The sequence below is a fragment of the Gorilla gorilla genome, chromosome 15 (assembly GCF_029281585.2).
Source record: "Gorilla gorilla gorilla isolate KB3781 chromosome 15, NHGRI_mGorGor1-v2.1_pri, whole genome shotgun sequence".
NCBI lineage: Eukaryota > Metazoa > Chordata > Mammalia > Primates > Hominidae > Gorilla > Gorilla gorilla.
In genome coordinates, this window is record NC_073239.2 from 109314982 (window position 1) to 109327785 (window position 12804).

Below are 12804 nucleotides of genomic sequence, written 5' to 3' on the forward strand. Positions count from 1 at the left end.
CCGTGTTGTCTTCGTGGCACTCAATACTCCCTGACGTTGTGTCACATGGTATCATTGGGGTACTGGGGTAGTCTCCCCCTCCCTCCCACCAGCACAGCCAATCCTCCAGGGCAGGATTTCACTCATTCACTGCCTGCGTGCCTGTGCCTGCTGCACCTGGCATAGGGGAGGGCCACAGACACTGAAGGCAGGAGGACATGGCGCTCGAAGCAAAAACGGGGTGCTCTGCATCCGAAGGCAGAACAGGCTGGCAGTGACCGAGAGCAGATCCAAGGGCCAGAGGTAGAGCACCCACGTTCCCTTGGAGCCCTCTGTCCTCATTAAGCAGAGAACCACGAGGGGAATGTTAAGCTCTAAGGAGCAGGTTGAGTCTCCTAGGAGGTGGCCAGCCTTCCGTCCTGATCCCTCGTAATCCCTGGGGTTTGGTCAGTTAGGAAGGAGGGGCTGGCACGTGGCCGCATTCCTGGCTTCAGGCAGGATCCTGCTTGAAAAAGGCCAGTTTTTGCCCCCTCAGATCCATACTGGGCTCAGTAGTACAAGATGGCTGATCATCTAGTGAGAATCTGTGATTTGGTTTCGGTGCCTCAGCCCGCACTAAATGGGACATCTCTCAATGGCCAGAGAAAGAGGTGATGCATTCCTGAAAACCGAGACCTTCCCGGCAACAACTGTGGCATCACTGCCTTCACGGGACCCTGCTTTTGAGGCAGGTGTAATTTATCGACTCCAGGAAGGAACTTGCGGCTCCCGCCCAGGGTCACACAACACTGGGCCAGCCAGCACCAGGACTCTCAGTGTGCAAGCAAGGGCTGTTCCTCTGTGCCCCATGGCATGGAGGGTGCCAGGCTGCGTGGGGAGGCCCAGGGGGCAGGGCAGAGGCTCTGGAGGTGCAAGCGGCTCAGGCTGGACTCAAGGTGCTGCCGCTCATGAGCTGAGTGACCGTGGACCAGGGAGGTGACTGCCGTGAGTCCCAGTGGCATCTTGTGTAGAAGGGAATGTACTCTTCCTTTTGGGCCTGCTGTGAGGGTTCAGGAGTGAACAGCCCTGGGAGGGTGTGCACATAGTGAGAGGTGGGATAGCAAAGATGTCCACTGGGCCACACAACACTGATCTAGAACCAGAAATACCATCTGACCCAGCAATCCCATTACTAGGTATATGCCAAAAGGATTATAAATCATTCTGCTATAAAGACACATGCACACATATGTTTATTGCAGCACTATTTACAATAGCAAAGACTTGGAACCAATTCAAATGTCCATCAATGATAGGCTGGATAAAGAAAATGTGGCACATATACACCGTGGAATACTATGCAGCCATAAAAAGGGGTGAGTTCGTGTCCTTTGCAGGGACATGGATGAAGCTGGAAGCCATCATCCTCAGCAAACTAACATGGGAACAGAAAACCAAACACCGCATGTTCTCACTCATAAGTGGGAGCTGAACAATGAGAACACATGGACACAGGAAGGGGAACATCACACACCGGGGCCTGTCAGGATGGTGGGGAAAGGGGAGGGAGAGCATTAGGACAAATACCTAATGCATGCGGGGCTTAAAGCCTAGATGATGGGTTGATAGGTGCAGCAAACCACCATGGCACATGTGTACCTACGTAACAAACCTGCACATTCAGCACATTCAGTTCTATGTATCCTAGAACTTAAAGTACAATTTAAAAAAAATTTAAGGAGAAAAAAAGAATTTTCAATTGCCTCTGCACAGTAGTTTTAAGTTCTTCAATTATTGAGTGATATTTTGCTTTGTTTGTATCCTTTTAGGCTGGTTATTCTCAGCCATGCCTGCACATTGGAATCACCTGCCGAGCTTTAAAAAAAAAATACGGTAAAAGCTGTCAGGTCCCCCTCCTCTCCCATTATTGATAGAGTCACTTGACACCCACACTTGGGGTGTGGCCTAGACACCAGGATTGTTTAAAGCTCCCCATGTGATTGTAAGGCGGAGAGCCCTGTTTTAGGCGGTCATGTATGTTCTTTAATTCACCACCTTTCAGAAATCTGTAGGAAACCCAAGATAGGTTATTTTAAAAATGGATGTAAGTTCTTAAAATAAATTTTGCCTTATTGTAGCGATTCAAACCCACCATCTTGCCTGCTATTTAAAGTGTTGGTCAACTCCCCAGTGACAATCTGCATTCCTGTATATATATATAAACATACACACACACACACACGTATAAATATATACATAAGTGTGTGTATATACATATATACACATATATATCTATACATATATACACATATATATCTATACATATATACATATGTATACATGCGCCTGGGTTAATGTTGGCCTTTGGGGAAAAGTAATGTTGGAAATTATCATTATCATTTGATAATTATCAATTATCAAACATACGTATATATGTTTCTCTGGCTCTGAAGTCAGAACAGCCTTGCTCCACAACTTCCATCTCTGCCTTAGGCAAATCAGTTCACCTCTGTGAGCCTCAGTTTTCCCATCTGTTCCATGGGGATAATGGTAGTCTCTGTCTCATAGTTACTGTGAGGATTAAATGTGTTTAGTATGCGTAAGGCACTTAGAACCGTGCCTTACGCATAGTAAGTGCTCAGTTCGTGTCAGCTCATCTTTTTAGTACTAACAAAGGTACCAGGTTAGGCTCTTTTGGTTACTGTATCTTCCTTAATCATTTAATGCCCACACCCTATGAGGTCGGTAGAAGCAGAAGCGAAGGGAAGAAAGGTCACTTGCCATTGGTGGTCATCAGAGCAGGAACTGGAACCTATGTCCAAGCTGCCCCCTCCGCAGGTCATGCCTTGGCCACCTAACCCTACCTGGAAACAAAGGAATTGATCAGTCCTAGAAATCCATCCTAGAGAAATTCTTGGAGAAAATTGCCAGGAAAAGTGGACCAGGACTGTTTTTTGATGCTGGGGTTCTGCCAGGTCCTGCCCTGGGCACCCTGCCCTCCAGTGGCAGGCACAGGAATGCAGCTCTTCTAGGCCATGGAGTTTCTTATTGTGGTATAAAGAGACCTGGATTTACAGTCAGAAAACCTGCACCACGGGACCTGCCTCTTCCCTCTCCAGCAGTGAGGCTGTTGGCTAGCTAGTATCTCTCAGCTTCAGTTCCTGATGCCCCTGCCTTGGGCCAGGCCCCCACTGGCCACATGTGGACCCCTGAGTAGTTGGCCGGCTGCCTGCTCGCTTGACTCCCCAGCCTGTCATTTCTATGGCTTCACATTCGTCTTCATAAGAGCAGATGCGTTCTTCTCACAGTCACGTCTAAAGACCCCGGGGTCCTCACGGCAGAGAAGGAGACCTGATGTTTATTCAAGTCTAGCCACAGCTGGAAGTAAGATATGGGGTGCCCCCCACTCTGCAGTCTATCCTCATTCTGTGCCCTCCCCTCCTGCACACCCCTCTGCGTGGACCCTGGAGGGGGCCGGGAGGCAGGAGGTTCAGATGTGGAATTGACAGGCCACACAAGCGCCACAGATGGAAGACAAAACACCTGAATGTCACAGAGGCTTTGCATGTGCTGCGCCCCTGCCTGGAGTGCCCTTCCTCTCTCTGCCTCAAGATGCCTAGCTGCCTAGCCTGTGAGGTGCAACAGAACCTCCCCTCCTTTGGAATATTGCCTGTCTGCACACCAGGCAGCATTGTGACCACTGCACTTAAATCCCCCCTGGCTGCAGCTCAAGCTAGTGCCAACGTGCTTGCTTCCCATGCGGCCTCTCTTGCTAGACCGGTAACTTGCTGAGGGCAGAGAGAGACTGTATCAACCCTCCGAGTGGCCCTCCCTACCCCAGCGAGGTGACCGGCACTGAATGGGCTTGACCGTGAGCGTATGAATGTTCATGCAGAAGATGAGAGATGCTTCCCAGACATCTACACGCCCTTGTCAGCCTCCTCCTCTGAGCCCCTGTACACCCCCTGGGGCCTCTAGCTACAGTTGCATCTTCTTATCCACCCCCAGGACCCAGCATTTCCTTGGGAAGATCTTTAGCGGGTCCCAAGCCGTGCCTGGCTGGACCACACTCGCTGTGGCGGGACAGCGTGCTTTCAGTGGAGCAGAGCGGGTCTGAAATGTAAGCCAGAATTAGTCTGGAGCAAACCACTTAATGACTCCAGCTTGACTCAAATGAGATATGAACCGAGTAAACACTGAGCGAAATGAATTTTTGATTACCGCTTGGGCATTGTGAATATTTCTGTCTGCCTTGCCTGGTGGTTTTCTTCCCCCCAGCTCAAGCATGAAATACACTCCACAGCTCCTCAGAAGAGCGCGGCAAACAGGGTCTTTGGGGTAAAGTAATGTTGGAAATTATCAGCATAAGAAAGGAAAATGACAGGCCTCCTCAGGCAGAGGTTTTAGCCTCTCTTCTGTAATTAAAACTTACTTTAAATTTCAGGCTGTGTTGATCAAGACTGAAGGGGAAGGAGTATTGCACATTGCAGCATAAATCATATTTTATGATTTATGTAATGCCCTGATGTTTTTTCAGGGATGTTTAATGGAGCAGGGGTTTAAGATCAATTCTGATTTCTAGAAACATTATCAGTGTGTGCATGGGGGCCTGCTCTGGGCCTGTGCTTGAGATGGGGGGTGGGGTGGGGGATTTGAAGTTGAATTGGCTAAGAAGGCTGCCCTCAAGCAGGTAGCTATACATTCAGTGTAGGGACAGGTAGAAATGTCTCACGGCTCTAGGAAAAGGCGGCAAGTTCAGAGCCCCAATAGGTCAATCCTGGCTGGCTTCATGGAGGTGGCATTTTAAGCAGGCCTTGGAAGATACTGAGGCTTTAAATGAGCATTACAGTGGAGCTGTCAGGAGGCTGTTTGTAAGGGTTACTAAGCGACCTACTGGCAGGATGCAAAGAAAGGAGGGATCTGGCTTCTCTCTACTGCCCTCCTCCTCTTCCCCTGACTTAAAGCCTTGCTCAGGCTGGCCACTGCTAAGCAGAGCATAAGATTTAAGAAATGGAGCTCTGTGAGGCATACTACCTGAATCTGAATTCTGGCCCTTGCTCACACTAGCTGTGTGATTTCAGATGAGTGACTTAACCTCTCTGAGCCCCCATTCCTGTATCTGTAATGAAGGGGGATAAGGTTACCTAAGAGAGAAGTGAGTTCTGAGGAATAAATTGGGCAACATATAAGAACTAGAACTATGCCTGACAAAAAGCAAGCGCTTAACAAGCATCTGTTGCTGCTACAGTTGCCGCAGTTACTAGCTGATTGATCTTGCCCAGTTTGGATCTCGCCTTAACTCTTAGCACCTCTCCTAAGACACAGTGCCTACCCATGCCTTCTGTAGATTATCTTTTTGCAAAAATCATGCCGGCCAGGCGCGGTGGCTCATGCCTGTAATCCCAGCACTTCGGGAGGCTGAGGTGGGCGGATCACGAGGTCAGGAGATCGATACCATCCTGGCCAACATGGTGAAACCCTGTCCCTACTAAAAATACAAAAATTAACTGGGTGTGGTGGCGTGTGCGTGTAATCTCAGCTGCTCGGGAGGCTGAGGCAGGAGAATCGCTTGAACCAGGGAGTTGGAGGTTGCAATGAGCCTAGACTGTACCACTGCACTCCAGCCTGGGGACAGAGCGAGACTCCGTCTTAAAAAAAAAAAAAATCATGCAATGTTATTTTTAATTACGTACAAAGATCTAACATGTCACCCAGAGACCATTTCACCCATTATTATTCATAACATACCCGGGAGAGGGGCTGTCAGATAGTTCCTATTGCTGAAGAGGAGAGGCAGGCTCAGCAGGAGGTGGCATGGTCAAGATCGCACAACTGCGGGACCCCATTTAGATGCACTCCGGGGCTTCTGAGCCCGGCTATCTCCCCCAGCTGCCTGGGAAGAGTGATGAGCCCTTGTCCCATGAGGCTGAGCTGGGTGTCGCAAGGACAGCATCTGCTCCTTCCACGATCCTTCCTCCCAGCTCCCCCATCCCGGACCTTAATGCTCTTCTTGAATTTGATGTCGCACCTCCTGGGATGCGAGAGGAGAGGTAAGGTGAGTGGGCGGCACCATGTCTGCCTCTGCGGCAGGCCAGGCCAGCAGTTATGGAGGAGGAAGAGTTTCCGGATGGATGGCTCGATCGCAGGTTCTGGGGGCTTCAAGGCAGCTTGCCCCTGGCAGGGAGCTGGGTCCTGTCCCTGTTTGGAGGGCCATCCAAAGCAACTGTGAGATCCCTCAGAGGCACGATTTTCAGACTCCAAGACCCCATTCTTAGCAGTTTATTGGGTGTGTTTCCCTTCATGGTTTAGTTTTTTTCCCCTTTCGATAGGTGGTTCTAGCTCGGTGGGAGGGGATGCTTTGGGAGGGGAGTTTGTGGCATAGAATATTGTGACAAGCGTGGGAGTGATATTGGTAAGAGGGGGGCCTGGGCTTTTGACTCCTGCAACCCTGAGCAAGTCACCCACATTCTCTGCCTCAGTTTACTCAGCTGTAAAATGGGACCATAACAGACCTACCTTCTGAGGTCACAGTGCAGATCAACTTATTAGAATGCACATAAAGTGCTTGACATTCCTGCATTCTCCATTTTCCCTGGAGTGCCTACAATCTGCGGGGTGCCGGGGGATCCAGCCAGGAGCAAGAAAGACCCTGCCCTGTGGAGTCTCCTTTCTTCTGGGTGATGGGGCATTATCACAGTGCCTGACACATGATAAGTTCTCAAATGATAAATTGTACCTGCTATTAACCAGAATTATTATTTAAAGCCAACCTCATTCTCTCCTCTCACCCTAAAAGGCAGTTAAACCAGCAAAAATCAGAGAAGCATGTAGTTCACGACTTGAGCCCATCCTGCTAAAGGGGTTTGTTTGACGTTTCTGCTAATCCGTGTTTAATGTGTAAGCAGATTATCTGAGCAGAACTAGGATTTTGTGCAGGATGATTTGCCCGGCTGTGGCCTGGACTGCTGGCCTGTGACGCTAACCTTGAGGCGGGGTTCATTCTTTGTGTTGAAATTGCAGGTGGTGAAATTTCGGGTCAAGGGAGGAGGCTCCTATAGCTGTGGAAATGTGTTCTCGAGGCCGGTTCATGCACAAATGCACTTCAACCTTGACCTTCCAGAGGCCCCAGCAGGGTGCCCTGCTCTCACGCTCACCCCTTGTAACTCTGCACCCTGGCTTCTGTGAGAATCTGTCTTCAGTCCTGTAGACCCACCTCCGCCAGCCCTCCACTCCCCTAAAGAAAGGAAACAGTACAGTAGCGGGGGGGTGGGGGTTCCAAGGGGGCAACTGGGCAGGGGGTACAGAGGGGGTGGCCTGACCCTGGAGAGAAGTATTTTTTTTTTTTTTTTGAGATGGAGTCTCGCTGTGTCACCCAGGCTAGAGAGCAGTGGCGTGATCTCGGCTCACTGCAGCCTCCACCTCCCAGGTTCAAGCGATTCTCCTGCCTCAGCCTCCCAAGTAGCTGGGATTACAGGCACCCACCACCACGCCCGGCTAATTTTAGTATTTTTAGTAGAGACGGGGTTTTGCCATGTTGGCTAGGCTGACCTCGAACTCTTGGCTTCCTGTGATTTGCCCACCTCGGCCTCCCCAAATGCTGGGATTACAGGCATGAGCCACCACGCCCGGCCAGGAGTATTTTTATCACTGATGTTTAAAATTGCTGGCCAATGGTGACCATAAGTCATCTACTTTTATTGTGGTAAGATATATATAACATAAAATGCATCATTTTAATCACTGTAAATGTGCAGTTCAGCAGCATTAAGTACATTCACATGGTTGTGCAACCATCACCACCATTGGTCTCCAGAACTTTCTCACCATCCCAAGCTGAACCTCTGTACCCATGAGCACTAACTCCACATTCCTTCCTCAATCCAGCCCCTGGCAATCCCCAGTCTGCTTTCTGTCTCTATGAACTTGGCTGCTCCAGGTACCTCAAAGAAGTGGACTCAGACAATATTTGTTCTTTTGTGACCAGCGTATTTCACTTAGCATGAGTCACCCATGTTGTAGCCTGTGTTAGAATGTCCTGCCTTTTAAAGGCTGAATAATTCCACCGTATATGTGTACCACATTCTGTGGATCCATTCATCCATCCGTGGATATTCACACTGTTTCCACCTTTTGGCAATTGTGAATAATTGCTATGAATGTGTGTGCAGATGTCTGTTCAGGTCGCTGCTTGTGCTTCTTTGGGGCATATGCTGAGAAATAAAATTGCTAGATCACATGGTAATTCTGTAATTTCTTGTGGAACCTCCATACTGTTTTTAAACTCTTGAAACACAGCGTACCCCTTTATTGTCTGAACCTGGGGTGGTCACTCCCAGCCTCCCCTTGGCATCTGCCTTGTACTGTTTTCCTCTCTTAGGGCCCGTTAAAGCCTGAGACACCACACAAGGACCTGTGTGTGAGATTTAAGGTGTGACGCATAAAGGAGATGCCCAAGGGGTGTCCCTTCGCACCTCGAGACGGATTCCCAGTGGTGGGACTCAGGGTGGGTCTTCCCCAGGACCCAGGAGTGAGGTCTGTGGTTCTGTGGCTGCCGGTGCTCAGGCTGGGTTCCTTGCCACGTCCTCTGTGGTTCTCCAAAGCTCCCAGTGGCTGACTCTCGATCTTCTTTTTGGTTAATGAAGACCCACAGGCGTTGACAGCCTCCTTGGGTCTGGACTTAGCTGCCCACGGCCTGGTTCGCCTCTCCCTCCTGGCTCTCACTGTCTCTGTTGGGGTGGACTCTGCAGCTGTGCATTTGTATAGTTGTGGGGCAGGAGGCCGTGCCTCCTGTTCCCCTCTGAGTACCAAATGAGTAGGAGGGAAGGGGACGTCAGAGATGTCCTCACCCATCTGTTTGTTCAGGGCAGGTGGTACCAGTTCTAGGTCATGACTGCAGGACTTGCTTTATCAACCCTGAGGGATGTTGAGACTAGCAGTTATGCAGGTATTTGAGGCAAGGGCTTCAGACCACAGAGTGGCCCCCAGACCAAAACTGGGGCCCAGGAGACATCTTGCTCCTGCCTCTGGGCAGCCTGCATGCGGAGCAGAGAGGGCCTCTGGGGCCCTAGAACCCCAGTCCAGACTTTGCGTTGAGTTTGCTCTAAAAACAAACAAACAAACAAACAAACTCACTTTGGGTATGTGCACTAGACCACTTAAGGCAGAACTAATATGACAACTGGGATTTTCTTCAGAGTAAACTGGGTGGGAAGGCAGCAGAGCTGGCAGGTGAGTGAGTGAGGATGAACCCCATCAGCCTAGGGCTGATCATTGTTGAACTTGGATGATGGATGCGTGGAAGTTCAGTGTGTGCTGTGTCTATTCCTATGTATGTTTGACATTCTCCATTTTAAAAGCCTTCCTCTCCACCCCACTCTTGGAAGGAAGTGAATCTTTCCTGAATCTACCTCTTGTGTGTGGGTGCCTCCCCTCTGTTTTCTTACTAAGTGCTCACAACACACATGCAGTGGGTGTTGTTATCCCCATTTCACAGGTGAGTAAACTGAGGCTCATTGACATTTCTGCTAGAAATTAGCTTAGCTGGAAAATGAACCAGATCTGATTCCCAAACCACTGTTCTTGCCCATGAACAGATTCTCCAAGCCCTGCCTTGTCAGCCAGGGGTGTGTGCAGCCTGGGCCAGGGTGCAGCCCCTGGAAACCCAGCCCTTTCTGAGGAATGGAGGGAGGTCCTGAACCTCTCCCTGGGGCTTTGCTGTTCTCCCTTTCCTGTCCCGCATGAAGTCCTGCCCCCAAGGACCTAGCAACCATTATATGGAAGGGGACACAGGCCTAGGTTGAAGGGTCTGATACTTGGCCCAAGTCACCTGGCTCTTCGGTGGCAAAGTCACATCCCCTGTGCTAAGCCAGTGCACTTTCCCCCATTCTCCACCCTTTCTGTCTCCCCAGAAGCCTGGCCTTGTCCCTGCCCCCAAGCCCCGGGGGCCGCCTGGCCTCATTAGCAGGTCTCATTTCCTGTGTCTTCTCTGGGCTCCTACACTTTGCAGCTCAGACCTTCTCCCACCCCTGGGCGCCTGCATTCCCTGCCAAGTCTTATTCTCAAGCATCCTCTGCAGCTTGTTCTCTTCCGTCTTGTTTGGTTTCTTGACTTGCGCCTCTTCTGCTCAGTTCTGATGCCAGCCGGTCCCTCTGCAGGACAGCAGTGTTTTCTCTTCCCCCATCTGCTTTGTAGAAACCCTACCTCACATCACTCCTGCCCCTTCTCTCCTTCCTTATCTCAGGTCTTCCCGGCTACCCCTGGGCCCGGCTTCCCAGTCCGGGTCATCCCTGCAGTCCCCAGGCCTGTGTCCCCTCCAGAGCCCAGTCGTCCCTGCTGCTGCTGTCTCCTGGTGTCTCCCCGCCAGGGCTGATGGTTTTCTTTCTCCCTCGCAAAGGGAGAACATTTCTGTCCATCACAATGAGGCATACCCACGCCATCTCGCTTGCATCAAGCCTTCCCCCAAGCAGAGGGCACAGCTACTCCCCAACAGGACCCGAATTCCCTGCCTCCCACTTGGTTTCATCAGCCTGTCAGCCCTTGTTATATTTAAGATATTTTTAAACACTCTGAACACTTTTGCCACAATTTTAACCCCTCCCCTAGTTAAAGCATGGCTCTCCTTCCAGTTAATTATTCCCCGAGTTAAGATCTGACAATATATTTTATTAAAATGCTTTCTGAAATTTTATTCCTTCAAAGCCCTGAATTTGAAATGAGAGTAGTCACAAGAATGGGGAAACATCCTCTGTGACTGTACTCTGTCCCCTGCCCCAGAATGGGCTGGGGGCTCCTCCACCAACCCTGTAAGCCTTCTGGTGCCTTTCTATGCTATTGAACTTACTTGTCACCAAACAGGCCGGCTGGCAGCATTTTACCAAAGTGGCATGGGCACCAGGCCTACCAGGGAACATTCCGATTCCTATTTTAGGAATCTTGAGTTGAATGTGACCAGGAAGATGGTGTAGTATTGAACCAGATAATGCCAGCTGGTGCAGTAGGCCCTCATGGTTCAGGGTCTTGGCACAATAAAGGTTTACGCCTCATTTATGCAACACTGCAGCGTGTGTTCCTGGTCTTCCATGTGGTCATTCAGGGATCCAGGCTCCTTCCATCTTGCAGCTTGTCTCCTCTCAGGCCCAGGGTCTTGGACATGCATCCAATGGATGGAGAGAAAGAGGTGGAATAAAGGCACCTGCTGCTGGGCTCCCTGGGTCTGCAAGGGAACATGTCGCTTCCACCGGTGAGAGCTGGTCACGGGCCCCACCTACATGCAAGGGGGCCTGGGAAATGCCCCTGGCTAGACAGTAGTTCCTCAGCCACCACTCTCCATGGGAAGAGAGAGCCACAGATCCTGGAGGGCAGCTAGCCACACCTGCCATCTGTGGGCATGGAGTGCAGGGAAGGTGCGAGTGGAAGAGATACTGGCCATTTCATTGAGCTCTGACCTTCCGCTCAGCATCTTTCCTTGGATTGGATCTCCAGGTTTTGTGTGTCCCAGCCCAACCCTTGTGCCAACCCCAGGGTCTCCAGGGTGGGTTGTTACCACGCTAAACACTGGGTTTCCCTAAAGTCCGCCCCAGCACCCATCATGCATTGCTACTGGGAGGTAAGCTCCAGGAGAACAACCTGGCTTACTTGCCACCATCCACACTCCCTTGCCCCATGTGCCTAAAGTGGTGTTGCTGCAGGGTAGGTGCAGTTGATTGCAGTGGTCATGCTTGAAAACATAGTATGTCCCATGCCACATGCTCTTCTGCAGTGTGACCTTGCCACTCCCGCATCGAGTCCCTGCCTGGGCTGCTCTTAGTGACTTTCTTGGTTAGTAGAATGTGGCAGAAGAGACATTCTGGACTTTTGCGAATAGATCATGAGAAGCTTTGCAGCTGTCATCTGTGTCTTGGGGACTCTCCCCCTGGGAACCTAGCGGCCATGCTCTGAGCAGCCCAGGTCACGTGGCAGTGTCCTGCTCTGCAGCCCCAGCTGGGTTCCCAGCCCACCGCCAGCACCAGCTGCCGGCCATGTGAGTGTGCCATGGTGGGTGTTCAGATGATGGCGACCTCAGCCAGCACCTGACTGCAGCTGCGTGAGAGACTCCAAGTGAGAACCATGCTTCCTGACCCCAGCTCCACGTTCTCCCTCCTCCCGCCACCACTTCCCTTGGAGCCACCAGCCCAGGCAGCAACATCACCACCAGCCCTGGTTGCTTAAGGACACTCCAGGAGACATCTTTCTCAAACAACTCCATCGTCCTTCCCGGGGCCCTATTGATGTTACTGACCCATGTCTTTCCACATTATCGGAAACTCGTTGTAGACTATAGGTGTCTGGGGTAAGGCAGGACTTCTGGATTTAAAGGTTAGTGTGGAGAAATCTAGTATGTCCTGAGCTGAAAAGCATATTGGGTGGTTGTCTTCTCATTTATCATTTTAGAATCATTGAAAGGAAAGACGATAGCAAAAAATGTGTTTTCTTTTCTCCTGGGTCCCCAGATTTTGTCAGCCTTACTTGGTTTCAGCCTGGTGGGAGCCTCGGGGTTTTTATCTGGTGTCCTCTCTATCTGTCACTTGCCTCGTGGAGGTCCAGGCCCTGATTGCTCTGTTGTATTCTGGGGCTGTTCTCCTCGAGGTATGTATCGGGGTGACAGCTTCTCATCTCTGCATCGTGGCGGCCAGAATCAGCCTTGTTTCTGATGAGGGTGGTAGCGGCCAGTTGATTGCTATGCATGTTTATTTTAAGAAATGCTCTGCCGAGGGGGTCTTGGAGTGTGGGGCAGGCATCCAGATGCCTTGCTATGGTCTGAATGTTGGTGTCCTCCAAATCCAAATGTTGAATCTTCATCTCCAGTGT

The 12804-nt window shown here is 50.7% G+C and overlaps 1 protein-coding gene across 2 annotated transcripts in view; it reads left to right on the plus strand.

Annotated features, from left to right (window-relative positions):
* Window positions 1-12804, plus strand: part of SLC24A4 (solute carrier family 24 member 4) — a 177941-nt gene that overhangs the window by 56989 nt on the left and 108148 nt on the right. The gene's annotated exons all lie outside the window — the stretch shown is intronic.